This window comes from Eptesicus fuscus, chromosome 6 (assembly GCF_027574615.1).
Source record: "Eptesicus fuscus isolate TK198812 chromosome 6, DD_ASM_mEF_20220401, whole genome shotgun sequence".
Taxonomy (NCBI): domain Eukaryota; kingdom Metazoa; phylum Chordata; class Mammalia; order Chiroptera; family Vespertilionidae; genus Eptesicus; species Eptesicus fuscus.
Genome location: NC_072478.1, coordinates 43,589,838 through 43,605,809, shown reverse-complemented (window position 1 = coordinate 43,605,809; position 15,972 = coordinate 43,589,838). Strand labels below are relative to the sequence as shown.

The window sequence follows — 15,972 nt, the reverse complement described above, 5'->3', positions numbered from 1 at the left end:
ATTGGTTGTCTCCTGCCTGTGCCCTGACCAGGATCCAGGAGATAGAACCTCCAACCCAGGTACATGCCTTTGACTGGAATTGAACCTTTGACCCTTCTGTGTGCAAGCCAATGCTCTAACCACTTATCAACACCGGCCAGGGCTCCTTTTAAAATTTTAAATTGTCTTTATTTACTTTGTTTTTCACATGTTCTTAAGATGTTAATACAATAGATAAGAATTTATTCTTGTCATAACAATCATAAAGTATTTTTATCGTCTTATTACTAGAGACCATATCTTTTATTTACTACCTGTCTTGAACCTAAACACATTTGTGATTTACTAGTAGAACTTTTCTGAAAAGTTAATCTAAATATATTATGTTTAGTCTTATTTTATGGAAACTTGAATCATGTAAATTGGCCAACCAAGTAACATAAAATATTAATAAAATATTTCTTTATGAAATAAGTGAAATAATGTTATCTACGGCATCTAAAAGAACAAAGAATAATTTCAAGGCTGGTCTGGAAGGTAACTTGCCAATTGTGTTTACACTTTTGCCACATGGTGGCGCCACTTCAGTTGATAGAAATGTCAGCCTCCTGGGAACCCAACTACTGTTAATGGGAATTGGGACTTTGTTCTGGGGACTGTGGTGACTGCAGTGTTGTTATTTTTACCATTTGCTGTTATTATAACACAAAAAAGCAAACAAATATTTAATTGGTAATACTCTTACTGCTGAAAACAAGTTCTAAAATCAGTTAACTTTGAAATGGAAGTTAGAGGTGATGATAAAATGCTGTGAAGAATTTCCCATAATTGCCATTATACACTATGCATGCCTTTGGAGAACTCTGCAACATATCAGAGGTAATATTGCTGAGCGAAAGGGGAATCATTTGATAATACTGCATAAACAAAAATTGTTAAAACCTTAATGACAAGTGGCGTTTGTTCACATACACATTACAAGAAATAGTCTCATCCACTTGCCCTGCATAGATTTTCTTTTAGACTGACTGCTTCTCCTCTTAGCTTGGCCTCAAGTGCATGTAATGATTTCCCAAGGCACTCATCTCAACATTTTCTAAGTGATTTAGTCTTAGAATTCCTCTTCAAGATAAGAGTTTCCAAAGTATATGCAACATCAGGTCCTAAAGATATGAAACAGCAAGAGTTATTACTACAATGACAACAGGGTGAATTTGTAAAGAATCTTTAAAAGAAAAGATGGGTGACAAAGTCAATTTTATGAATCCAACAGCTCCTTTAGACATGCAAGTAATATACAAAATCAAATCATTCAGGATGCTTATTTTTAACATATAGATAACTAAAGATTTACTGAATCTTTAGTTTATGTGTTATGTGCCAATTTAACAAAATCAAAGTGTGCATTGTTAGGGAAAGAGCAGAATATGGCAGTGAATAGAAATTGGTATCTTTATTATCTTAATGCAATACCATCTTTATACAGCAAAGACTTTTCTTGGGACTGATTTGTTTAATGGGAGAGTAACCTTTGTTAAATCATTGGCTACTAAATATCTGGAGTTATTATGGATAACAACAGAAATTGACTTTTTAGAATTTCTTCACTGTTTTTTTTTTTTTGTTCCTTTGCATTGAAATGCATTCTTGACTATCTTCTCTTGATTAAAGGAATAATCAATAGAGATAGTCAAAAGATTTTTTCTCTTATTTAACCCACCTCTATATAGGAGGGCACTAAACCAACTTGTAACACACTGAGCCTTAGATCTGTTTCTTCCCACAGTGCATTACTGCTGATGCTGTTACTGGGCCAAACTTCTCACCTCTGTTTTTCCTGTCTACTTAATAAATACATATATACATATTTATTTACTCTTATCTGTACAATTGCCAGATTAAGCTCATTAAACTGGTTTTTTATCATATTTTCATCAAATTTAATGAGATGAATACTACATCAAGACTAAACCCCTTGCCAACCGCTATTTGATCTATAATATGATTTTATCTCACCTATCTAGGAGGAGCAATGCTCTCTCTACGAATAGTAGAGTTGAAAATATTGCCTCTTCAGAAATGTCACAAAGCTAAGGCAAAACGGCTTTAGAGAAACATGGATTTGTTGTTCCACTTGTTTATGCATTCATTGGTTGATTCTTATGTGCCCTGACCAGGAATCAAAACCACAGCCTTGGCATATTGGGACAATGCTGCAACTCTGGTAGGCACACATGAGCAGAGCAAGGAGGATAGGCTAGGCCAGTGGTCGGCAAACTCATTAGTCAAGAGTGGCAAACCACGGCTCGCGAGCCACAGTTTGCTGACCACTGGTTTAGTTCAACAAAAGATAACAGAATCAATGTTGGGTTCCAGGTATTGCATTGACATTAGAAATACAAAACATTGCTGAGGGAAATTAAGGAAGAACCGAACAAATGGGGAGATGTACCATGTTCAAAGGTCAGAGATTCAACATTGCTAAGATGTCATTACCCACCCAACCCCCAAATGATTATTTGATTTGAGGCGATGTTAATAAAAATCCCAGAAGACAGCTTTGTAGAAATTGACAAGTTAATTCTAAAATTTGTATTGAAATATACTATTGTATATTTCAATACAAATTGAAATATACAATAGTATATTTCAATACAAATTGAAAATATGTGTATGAGAGTACATACAGAATATAAGGGATAAAATAGGTCACATGTTGGAAAGAATAATAAAGTTGGAAGACATACACTAACTGACTTCATAATTTGTTATAAATTTATAGTAATCAAGACACTGTAGTAATGGTATAAAAATAGGTGAAGAAAAATATCAATGGAACACAATAAAGAATCTAGAAATATATATGGTTATTTGAGCTTTGACAAAGGTGCTAAGGCAATTTCAGGGGAGAAAATGTAGGCTTTTCAACAAAGGGTGCTGAAACAATTGGATATCCATGTGCAAATGAATAAACTTTGATTCAAAAATTAACAGGAAGTGTATCACTGACCTAAATACAAAACCTAAACCTATAAAATTTCTCAGAGAAAATTTTGTGATCTTGGCTTTCCTAAATATGACACCAATGATGGTGACTACATATTTTTTTAGATACAACACCAAAGGCACAATCCATAAAAGAACAAATTGATAAATTGGATTTAATCAAAAGCAAGAACTTTTGCTATTCAAAAGATACTAAGAGAATAAAAAATGAACCATAGACTGGGAAAAATATTTGCAACACTCATATCTAATAAAATACTTCTACCCAGAATATATAAAAAATACTTAAGATGAATACAAGCACTTGAATAGAAATAGTAAAAAGATTTAATAGACACTTCACCAAAGATTTATGGATGGCAAGTAAGCATAGGAGAAGTTGTTTAATATCATATAAATTAAAACCACATTATGTTGTATTTGTCCCATCAGAAATCCATAAGAAAAAGTACACCTGTTATAAGATCAATACCCTCAGGGAAGCCCCAAAGCCGTGACTTCCTACTAAATATTTATGGTTCACTCCTGTCCTGCCCAAGCATCCTCTTAGAACAGCAAAGTTAAGTCGTAGTGTCACAATCAGGTTTGCTGTGGCATCTCCATCGGTAGACCCAGTATTCTCTAATGTAAATATAGTAAAGCAAAATGAGATATGGGATGGCAGTAAGGATGCTGTGAAACAATTAGCTTGAAAATTGAAGAAACAAATCTAATGTGAAGATGTTTGGCATTCTAGTCAAGGGGAGAAGGAGCAGGGCTGCCCAAGTCTTAAATTTATGGATGATTAATATCCCTAAACTTAGCAGGATCCCTAAATAAATACAGGTATAGCATTACTCAGTATTTTTACTAATCCGTTGTGGAGATAAGCTGTTATATTATGCTCTTGGTGAAATACTTTTCTTTACTTTTAATGCCCTATAGGGCCTATACCATACTTTTTGATTGGCAGGTTGCTGATGTCTTACAGTGAGGTTATATCAATGGTCCCGTAGCCTTCTGACAAATTGTGATCTAGGGGGAGGTGTATGAGAGTACATACAGAAAACTAAAGAAGAATCAAAGGGAAAAATAAAAAAGAGAGAGAAGTTAACAACACAGATAACAGCTCAGATAAAACTGCTGGTCTGTGTAATAGACTGACTAAGCAGGTACTTAAAGCATTTTTGCAAAGAAGGGTCCCCAAAAGAACAATCTGGTAACTAGAAAGAGGCTACATAAATTTCCCCATACATGCATGTTTTGTTTTATTTTTAAAAATAACACTTTAATTTGCCCATTGTCATTTTTATTTTGATCTACTTGTGATAAGAAATAATAATATTTCAAATGTTTATGTTTTTTAATGTTCTTAATCTAGTTAGAAGTTGGTCTTGCAGGGAGTAAGCGGGGAAAAGAAAAAAAATGATTGAACATAAAGCAATAAAGTTAAAGTTGTTTTGCAGAGGCAATGGAAAGTGGGGAAAGAAAAAGTTAATATGGTTGATAGAACCTAAAGCAATACATTTAATGGTGGTAGAAATCATTGGGACTTTTTGGCTCAGTAGTAGCTGATCTCAGTATTTTCCACCCCATTAAGATCTTATTCTTGATTTTAATTTAATTGATTGAACCTGATTTATATTTTATCAAATAGTGTATTTCCTTAAAATGGGGATATATGCACAGTGAGCACAAAGAGAATAAGTGAAAAGTAAGACTCAGCTATTTCTAGACCCTCAGTTCCCTGCATCTTGGAAAAACTCTGCAAGCTCTTTGTGTAGCCTGGAAAGTTTTCCCTTTTTATGCTTGAATCTAAATATTTTGGCTATAAGCGGATTGTCCTTTGATTGTTTTCATAATGAATGTAAATGAAGTCATTGGTCATGGTGACCCCGCACATGTGACATTTATGCACATCTCATTTTCAGTTTCATTAACAACAGGTAGTGGAGACAATACAAATTGAGTTGGGTAACATGTTTTGTGTCGAATAAACAGTCATTTTGTTTGTTTGTTTTTGAATAGTCATTTTTATGTGAACTATATCCTGCCATGAACGTAATTATTCTAGAATGAGGGTTGTCTGTTTCCTTTGAGGCAAATTGAGAAAAAAATATTTTCCCAGCTCCATCTTGAAGCCCTGCATTTTTAGAGTTGTCTGATGTTTACTAACAAAAAGCACCCATACAAAGAGAAGACTGTTTATATTCTCCACAGATATTTTTCATAGAGCGCCTTATGCCATATACTTTACTGAACATCATGAAATTCTTCAGAAAAATTAAAAACTAAAAGATTTGTCTGGCCAGTGTGGCTCAGTGGTTGAGCGTCCACCTATGAATCAGGAAGTTATGGTTCAATTTCCAGTCAGGCTCAATCACCAGTGGAGGGCATGCAGGAGGCAGCCAATTTATGATTCTCTCTCATCATTGACTTTTATATATCTCTCTCCCTCTCCCTTCCTTTTCTAAATTAATAAAAATAAATAAATAAATAAATAATTTATATATCCATGTAAATTTTTATACTCAAATCAAGTTATTAATAAGTATCTTGGCCCAGTCCTTAGACTTCTTCTGTGGCTCCTAATACCATCCATACCCTGATGACTCTAAAATTTATATCTTTATTTTTGAGTTTCCCAGAGGCTCTAGCATCTAACTATCTGCACATCTCTGGTTAGATGTCTAATGATCATTTTAAAATTGACATATCCAAAAGGGACTCTTAATTTTACCTCCTAAGTTCCTCTTCCAATTTTTTTCCATTTAAATGCATGCCAACGTATGCATCTGGATGCTTAAATCACAACTTGATACTCAACTTTGACTTCATTTTCTTTCTCCTCATGTCAAAAGGCAATCTGGAAATAAAAACTCAGCCTTCAAAACATATGTTGAATCTGACTACTTTTAAAAAACTATATATTTTTTATTGATTACAGAGAGGAAAGGAGAGGGAGAGATAGAAATATCAAGGATGAGAGAGAATCATTTATCGGCTGCCTCCTGCACACCCCCTACTGGGCATCTAGCTGACAACCAGGGCATGTGTCCTGACCCAGAATCCAACCATGACCTCCTGGTTCACAGGCCTACGCTCAACCACTGAGCCACTAATAGTGCAGCGTTCTTGTTGTGTCCCCGCTGTTCCCCATTTGGATAACTGCCATAGCTTAACTGGTTTCTCTGCTTCCACGTTCAATCTCCCAGTCTCTTCTTCATCCTGCAGCTCCGGTCATACTCGCTGCTCAGAACCTCCAAAGCCTCCCATTCATCTCAGACATCCTACAAGGCGCTATAAGATCTGCCCTCCCACAGCTTTCTGACCTCATTTCTCCATCTCTTTGGTCCTCCACGCCAGCTGTTTCTCAAACATGCTAAGCATATTTCTGCTAAGGACCATTGCACTTGCTAGTTCCTCTGCCTGGAGAGTTCTCCCAGAGATATCTACACGGATTGCTGCCTCACATCTCTGAAATCATGGCTCAAATGTTCTTTTGCCACAGAGTCCTCCCTGAACACTCTATATAAAATGTCAACTTCTCAAGGTCCTTCTTTATCTTCCACCTGCAGCTTGATTTTTAACAGAGCATTATCACCTGACATGATTTTAAACCTCTTTGTTGTCTGTTTCCTTCTTCTAGGCTAGAAGATAATCGAGACCAAAACAGGTTGTTTTTTTTTTTACTCATCTTTCTGTCTGCAATGTGTTGGAGCAGTGGTCGGCAAACTCATTAGTCAACAGAGCCGCATGTGGCTTGTGAGCCGCAGTTTGCTGACCACTGAACTAGCCAATGATACGGAACTCAATAAGCCATTGTAGCACCAGGTTCATTCAGGTTTGCCAGACACATGTGGGAGACGGTGAGAGGACAGCATCAAGTGTGCCATTAGCAGGAGTTCCTGCAGCCGTCCAGGAACCTCTTCCCCAGCCCTCCCAGGGACAGCTCAGGATTAGGGAAGAGACCCCGTTGATAGGTGCTGCTACCACCCTTGCTTAGAAGGTCCATGTCCATAATGTCTGTTGTATTTGTGCCACAAGAAAGCCACACACAAAAAGTACACCCATGATAAGAGCCACAGACCCATGGCTTCCCACTAGATATTTATGGTCTACTCCTGTCCTCACATGCATCATTTTTGCCAAAACGTTGACTAGTAACATAACTGGCATTTCACATTTTCAGGTTAACAGTGCTGGATGGTTAACCCAAGGTAATTGTCTCATGGGTAGGGAGAAAGATTTATTTAAAAAAATTTTGTTTTGTACTGTGATGCCTAATAGTCACTCAACACCCATTTGCTGAATGAACAAATGAATGAATGAACCGATGAATTAATGAGCATGATATAAGGGGAAAGAACTTCAAGACATAGGTAACATAATTAAAAGTCAAACTATAGCCTAAAAATATTTGCAAAACATAAATCTGATAAAGAACTCATGTCTGGAATATATAAACATCTTCTACAAGTCAATAATAAGAAGTCAAAAAACCCAGTTTAAAACAGTCGGTAACAGATTTGCATAGACACTTTACCAAAGCAGGTATACAAATGACAAATAAGCACATGAAAAGATTATTAGCCATGCAAATTTAAACAACAAAGATGTCATTCCACACAACCATTAAAATAGCAAAAATTAAAAAGCCTGACAATTGCAAGTTTTAACGAGCATGTAAAGAAACTATAACACTCATGCACTGCTGACAGGAATGCAAAAGAGTACAGGCACTTTGCAACATATTTTGGCAGTTTCTAAATATGTTTTACTTTTTAAATTTTTCATTGATTTCAGAGAGGGAGAGGAAGATAGAAACATCAATGATGAGATAGAACCATGGATGGCCTGAATCCTGCATGGCCTCTACTGGGGATTGAGCCCGAAACCCAGCATTGGCCCTGATGGGGAGTCAAATTGTGACCTCCTGATTCATGGGTCAGTGTTCAACCACTTAACTTCACTGGCCTGGTGGCAGTTTCTAATAAACTTAAAAATACATTAACCATATGACCCAATAAGCTTACTCCTAGTCTTCACTTAAGTGATATGAAAATATTTGTCCATACAAACATGTGCAAATCTTTATAGCAGCTTTATAGACAATATTCTTAATAGTTTCAAACTAAAAACTACCCAAATGTTTATCCACTGGTGATTGGATAAACAAATGTGATAAATCCATATAATGGAATATTACTCAGCAATAAAAAAATTATGGATGGCATTTAATAACCTGCATAAATCTAAAAAATATTATGCAACTGAAAGAAGCCAGATGCACAAGACAACATACTCTATGATTTCATTTTTATGATATTTTGGAAAAGGTACCATAGTAGTGATAGAAAGCAGATCAATAATTATCAGGGGTTTGGGGTGGTGGGAGAGGACTATGAAGAGGCTCAAGGGAATTCTGGGTCCTGGAAATTCACTGAACATTCATTTATCACTATAAAGCAGACTTTAAGAAGGTAGGGGGAGTAACATGATAAAAGAGCATGTTTCCTTCATAGGTTATAATTTGCGTATCAAATAACATTATAAAGTAAGCTGTAGTAAACTTTAAATTCTTTAATACTCTGGTCATAGGAATTTTTCTATAATGAATAGTTTTGCCCAATAATTGCTTTCACTGTTTACTGTTCAACTAATTTTCACTCATTAAAGATATGGGCTTTTGTATAAGGCAAATAAAGGAAATAAGAGAATCTGGATTAGTTGCAATTTAATTTTATAACAATCAAAAAATAGCCTAATTACTTTAAAGAGGAAACACTCATTATTCCTTATGCATTATGAACTAAGGAATATAGTCTGACACAATTCCCCTAAATTTGTAAATATTTCTGAGTACAGTTTATGTAATTTGTTGGAACTAAAGATATACAAGTAATTTTAATCTCATGATAGATACTTTAGAAAGGGAGGCATCCAAATATGCATTCAACAATCCCCATCCATAAAATTTATTTTAATTGTATTTAATTTATTCTGCCTGACATCTGATTTCTCAGAAAGGAGATGCAATAAAAAGTTTTATTCTTTCCATATTGAGCATAGTGTTTTTTTATTTATAATAAAATATTTACTATGTAATAATATAGTTTGTCCCAAAAATATATACACACACTTTGTAGAAGTGTACTCTTAATCAAATTAAATTTCCAGAAAAAGTTGAAACAATTATTAAAGAATACCATAATAGAGAAAAGTACACCAATCATAAATGTGCAGATGGATGGCTTTTCAGAAACTAACTGTACTTGTAACCAGTGATTACCTCCGAAGTCTTCAAGTCACGATGCCTCTGCAGGAGAAAATCACTTTCCTGACTTCTTGCAGCATAGATTCGTTTTGCCTGGTTTTGAATTTCAAACAAATAGAATCATCTAATATGCACTTTTGCATACAGCTTCTTTCACTCAATATTATGTGGGGTTTTTTTATTATTCATTCCTGTGTGCATCTGTAATTTGCTTTTTTTATTGTGTTTACAGTCCACCATGAAAAAAGAACACAATTTATTTATTCATTCTGCTGTTGATGGTCACTGGAGTCGTTTTTAGTTTTGTGCAATTATAAATAGCACCACTAAGAACATTCTTTTCTGTGTCTTTTGGTGGATATGTGCATGAAGCTCTGTTGGGTATGTGTACAATTGCTAGGTTATAAGGTAGGTTCAGTTTCAGTAAATACTACTAAGAGTTCTCAAAATGATCGTATCAATTTACATTCCTATCAGCAGTGTATACAAATTCTGCTGTTCCATAGTCTTGCTAAAAATTGTTATTTTCTGCCTCAAAAATGTAGACATTATAATAATACCCTCAACAATAAAAACATAATTTTAAAATTTAGACATTATAGACGAGCTTTATTAAATTGTGGTTTTAATGTGTATTTTTCTGATACCTAATAAAGCTGAATAGGTATTTTATACTCTTATTGGCCATTTGACTATTATTAGTCATGAAATACAAGTCCAAATTTTTTGTTTATTTTATTTTGGGTTAGAATCTCCTTTTTCTCCTTTTTCTAATGTATTGATTTTAGGAGTTCTGAATAGGAGTCCTTTGTTGTATATATGCACTAAAATATCTTACCCTTCTTTCCATAAGATTTTATGTATCAAAGACTATTCAGAAAACTTTATTTCTCATGTGTTAGAATAATACTCTATGGTTAAAAAGCTCATTACTTGACAGCTATTAGTTCAGCTCTGATATTGGAGTGCAAAACCAGCCATAAACAAACAATATGTAAACAAATGTGTGTCAGGACTTGGCCTCTAGCTGGACAGATTTAGTCAACCGGACAAGGCAAGATAGGGGAAAAGGAGGAGTAAGATGGTAGCTACAATGTCAAATATTTCAGTATACATGAACTATACATGGACCAAATGTCCCAGTTAAATTTTTTTCCTCTATTCTAGGAAAAGACACTAGCACCAGGATTGTCAGATTGCATTAAAAAGAAACAAACAACGAATATACTTTACTATAAGGCACAAAAAAGTTGAAAGCAAGAGGACAGAAAGTTATTCCATGGGAGCACCAACCAAAAGAAAGCTTGCAGAACTATACTAATAACAGACAATGCAGACTTCAAGGCAAAAATTACTAAAAATAACGAGGGGCATTTCAAATGGCGAAAGACACAGTCCACCGTGAATGTATAACACTCCTAAATTTATAGACGTAAGTTTCCAAACATGTAAAACAAAACTGACAGAAACAAACAAAAAATACAGGTGAAACCAGGGTCATAGAAGAATTTAACATACCCAACTCAGTAACTTATACAACAGAAAAAAATTATCAGTAGAGATGTAGAAATCTAGGACAACTGATTAATTCTAAGTGGGCAAAACACACTTGTAGGACATAGCGCTCACCACGTGTATTACACACATTCTTTTCAAGTTCACACGGAATACTTAACATAATCATATATGTATCTGGGCTGTAGAGGAAGTCACTACTTTTCCAAGTGTTAAATCACAGTATATTCTCTGCTCACAGTGCAATTAAGTGAGAAATAAATAACAAAAATACAAGGAGAAAATCCCTAAATACTTAGAAAATAAGTACTGCATTTCTTTTTTCCCCTTTAGAACCCGTTTTTACCTCATCACCCTTATCTGTATTTTCTGTCTAAGAAGAACAGGTGAAGGCCACCCAGTGGTGGTTCCTACCTATTAGCTGCGGACCAGTCTTCCGAAGAGACCTGCTGACCAGGCACAGGACCTCTGTGTGCCTACAGACCAGCCTGCGACCCTGGGTTCAGCAGCTGGAGCACCTTTCCAGCTTCTCCAGGGTCTCTGAGGAAGTGGAGAGGAGGCGTGACTTCCTGTGCGTGTTCATGCGGGATCTTGGCTTTCGGGGCCTCATGCACACCTGCGACCCACTGAGCCCGCTCCCTTGTTGTTGCAAGGGATGGCCATGTCCACGTGGGGCAGAGGAGTGGCTGTGTTACACAGAGCAACCATAGGCCGGTTAACATAAGATGCCTCTGTGAGAGGCTAGTGGTCAACCCTGGGGCCAGTAACCCTGGGAACTTGCAGCTCCTGGAAGGCTACCGGGATCTGGTTAGTGGAGGTCCCAGGAGTGAAGCCACCAGCTTTGTCTGCGGCTCCCGTGGCAGCAGCAGACGTCACACAGCTCTCTGGGCAGCGCTCCTGGAGGATATGGTACTGACATCAGCCAGGTTTTCAAGAGCAGCAATGGCACGAGCGGCCGCAGAAGCTCTTCCCGGGTTCTCTCTGACTGTATGAGGCAGATGACATCACTTTTCCTTTCGTAATTGTACTGTGCCACTTGGTGGTCCAGGTTAGTGGCACTGTTTCTGCGGCTAGGAATTAGAGGACATCCTCCTGCTTCGCTTGCAGGACATCAAGGGCTCAGGAAATTGTTTCACTTTAAGTTGTGAAGGAAACCCAGACAATGTCATATGAACTCCTCTCTGGGTAGAGCAGAAAAAGCAATAATTCATTTCTAAATAACCCATGTATCAAAGGTGGGATCAAAATAAAAAAACTAAGTACTTAAAAATAAAGGTTAGTAAAAATGTAACATCAAAACTTGTGGGATTCAGCCAAAGCAGTGGTCAGAGGGATGTTTATAATCTTAAATGCACATATTAGAAGAAAAAAAAATCTGAAATTTTATCATGTAGGCAGCCATTCAAAAGTTAGCATAAAAAAACAGCAAATTAAACTCAAAGAATGTTGAAGGAAGGAAATATAGTAAGAACAGAAATTAAAGAAAGTGTAAACATATACCAGAGCAAATCAGTACTACTAATATTGATAAATATCTAGCAAAACTGACCAAGAAGAAAACTATAGCAGATAAAAGTCATCAACAGCAAAATCCCACAGAGATAAAAAATGATATGTATAAATTATGTCAATAAATTTGAAAACTTAGATGAAATATGTAAACTGTATAGGAGAAAATAGGAAATCTAAATAGATATTTAAATAAAATGGACACAACAAAAAACTTTCACAAAGAAAATTCCAGGCAGAAGGACTCACTAATAAAATTTTCCAGACACCAAAGTAAGACTCATTAACATCTTAAAGAAAATCTTCCCAAGAAGAGAGAAAAAAAGAAAACCATCCAGTTAATTTTATGGCCATTGTAACTCTGACACCAAACCCTATTTCAAAAAAAGGAAACTTATCCAATTTATCTCATATACATAGGTGCAGAAATCCTCAATAAAATAACCCAACAAGTTTAAGTTTATTCTAGGAAGGAAAGCAATGTCATTTTAACATCTAAAAATTAATCCCCTACATCAATAGCAAAAAGAGGAAAAAATACCATAATCTTGATAGATGCAGAAAAATCATTTGATAAAATCCAATACCTATTTTGTTGTTTTTAATCTTCACCCATGGATATTTTTCCATTGATTTTTAGAGAGTGGAAGGGAGGGGGAGAGACACAGAGAGAGAAACATTGATGTGAGAGAGACACATAGATTGGTTGCCTCCTGCACTCGGATCAGGGCCAAGGATGTGTCCTTTACCAGAATCAAACTTGAGATTCTTCAGGCCATGGGCTGACGCTCTATCCACTGCTCAATTTATTGGCATAAACTGGCAAGGGCCTCCAATACCTATTTTTGACAAAAAATAAACCCCTTAGGAAACTAGGGTTCACTGGAGACTTCCTTAATGTACAAAAAACAACACACTTTATGGTAAAACAATAAAAGCTTTCCCTCTATATTGAGAAGGAGAAAACAATGCCTAATATCACCATCCAACACTTTACTGGAGATGGTACCCCAGGCCACCCAGCCAGCTCTCAGAAACTGGCATACTTCAGCACCTAGCAATAGCTCTGGTCTCTGATGTTGCTATTCCTGCACCTACCAGGAACAGCACTCGTCTCTACTGCAGGACTTGGCTTACACTGACATTGGCCTGTGTTTTTTATTGCCCTGTGTTTTCTATTTGACTTTCTACTTCATGTCAGTTCACCTGTACTACTGTTAATTCACTCTTCATGCATTTCACAACCCCATTGAAAAGAAGATTCACACCATCACATTGGAATACCATTGGACATTATCTTGAAAGGCAGAACATTTGCACACAATACAACCCAGCAATTTACTCCTAGATATGCCCTGGAGAAAATGTTGTACCCATGGACCAGGGGCAATTAGAAGAAAGCTCTCGGTAGCACAGAGTATGGTGGGTTTTTTCCTATTATAAATAACTAGTAGCCCGGTGCACGAAATTCGTGCACATTGAAAGGCAATTAATTAGATGAAATATTTTAATATTGCTATTTGCCCTTTCTCTATAATAAAAGTGTGAGAGATAAAAGGAAATGAGTACAATGTATATGAAAATAATACATAAATTTATTAATAAGTAAACAATAACAAACTGATATAACAATAACAAACTCGTAATATAAAAACAACATTGATGCAAATAATGATTGATAAAGTGATTAAACTTATTCTAATATCTTCCTGTATACCACATTAAGAGTAAAAACACTTTCAGAGTGCTTGACTAATTTCCCTTGAGATAAAGTATTTACAGCTTTAACTTTAACGTAACATGCTCTTTGAACTCAAGAGAAAGCAACAGCCGTAACTGGTTTGGCTCAGTGGATAGAGCATCGCCCTGTGGACTGAAAGATTCCAGATTCGATTTTGGTCAAGGGCATGTACCTTGGTTGCGGGCACATCCCCCGTAGGAGGTGTGCAGGAGGCAGCTGATCGATATTTCTCTCTCATCGATGTTCCTAACTATCTATCCCTCTCCCTTCTTCTCTGTAAAAAAAATCAATAAAATATTTTTTAAAAATGCTTTAAAAAAAAGTGAGAGAGAAAGCAACATATAACTGACCATGTCCAAAAATGGGTTCAGGTAGGAATATCCCTACTCTGTCTAGAGTTTGTCCTTGTGATTTATTAATAGTCATCACAAATGCTGGCATAACAGGAAAATATCTTCGAATTAATTTAAATGGGTGGCCAGTGTCAGATGGGGACAAATCAATTCTTGGAATCAGAACAATCTCTCCCTCTGCAGATCCTGTTAATATTTCAGCTTTGATAATGTTAGGTTGCAATCTTTTGATAATAAATCTGGTACCATTACAAAGACCCCATTTACTGTTAAGATTTCTCAATAGTATGATGATTGCACCCACTTTCAATTTTAATTTATGACACGGCATTCCAGAAGGAGTAATACTATTAAGAAATTCAATAGGAAAATTTTCCTTTTCAGCATCATCTGTTGAGTCAATGGAATCACCACTCAAATAGGCGTGAAAATCTCCATCAAGTATATCCAAAATTTCTTCATTTAATTTTTGAACGTGCTCATTTTTTGAACAAAGAATTGCATGTTTAGATATATTTTTAATATTATCTATAGATATACTATTTCAAAAGATGGCTTAAATAAGAGATCCATTAAAAATCATTTCATGGGGAATTTCAATAATATCCATTCCTAAATGAAAATTGCTATCAAGTTTGCCATCTCCAAGTTTTACTAACCATTCACTATAAGCAGAATCCTCTGATCTCATATTTGTTTTAAGAGACAACTGTCTGAAACATCCCCAAACACTACAGTACTTTAAAACTTATTTGTACTATGGCCAATCGTATAGCATGGCAACACAAAAATCCCCTCTGAAAAGAACTTTCCCACCAAATGCAACATTCAAATTAGCGCCAGCGAGAGCTTTATATGTATGGCACCTGTGCGAGTCAAAGTTTATTTTTATATTTCAAGTGCGTCATATGTACCAGTTGGTCGGACGGATGGACAAATGTCGGTCACTTAGCCTTTTATCTATACAGATTATAAGTCATGATTTTAACTTTTTAAAAAATTATCCTTTAATATCTCCAAAGCACAATGAGTAAGAATCTGAAGGTTTATGTGGCTTCTATTTGGTTTCTAGGACAAAGTTCTTTCCTTTACCCACCACTCACTTCTCTCCTTTTACTCTTGAATGTTAATTCCAACATAATTTTTGTAACACCTCTTGAAAAGGATCCCACCAAGTTTTTGATAGTCCACATGATAAAACTTACAGAAAAATACAGCATGAGACTTTCATTCTCTCACTAAGTTCTTCATATAACTGTAATTCCTCAGCCTCTAAAGAATGAAAAAGGAGAATAAAAGTGCCTTCTCTCATTCCAAGGCCTTTCTCAGTCAGGCAACCACAAAAAGAAAGAATGAGCCTACAATTCATGCCATGTAATCTCTATCAGGCATAATTCAAATCCCATCATGCAAAGTCTGGGATAATTAAAATGTATAAGAGAACAGTGGTGACCTGGGGGAGAACTTATGAAACCTTGTCTCCTGCTTTTGCTGAACATTCTTTTCGTTATGCTAGACTCCAAGTCCCTATCGGGGACCTGGTCAGATGGCTGTGGGTGCTAACCCACGCCACCTGGACCCGTGATCGTGGACCTGGTCAGATGGCCGTGGGT

At 36.0% G+C, this 15,972-nt stretch overlaps 1 pseudogene; it reads right to left on the bottom strand.

Moving 5' to 3' along the window:
- Nucleotides 1-690: 690 nt before the first annotated feature.
- The window catches only part of LOC129149239 (40S ribosomal protein SA-like), a 37,432-nt pseudogene continuing 22,150 nt past the window's right edge, over nt 691-15,972 (bottom strand).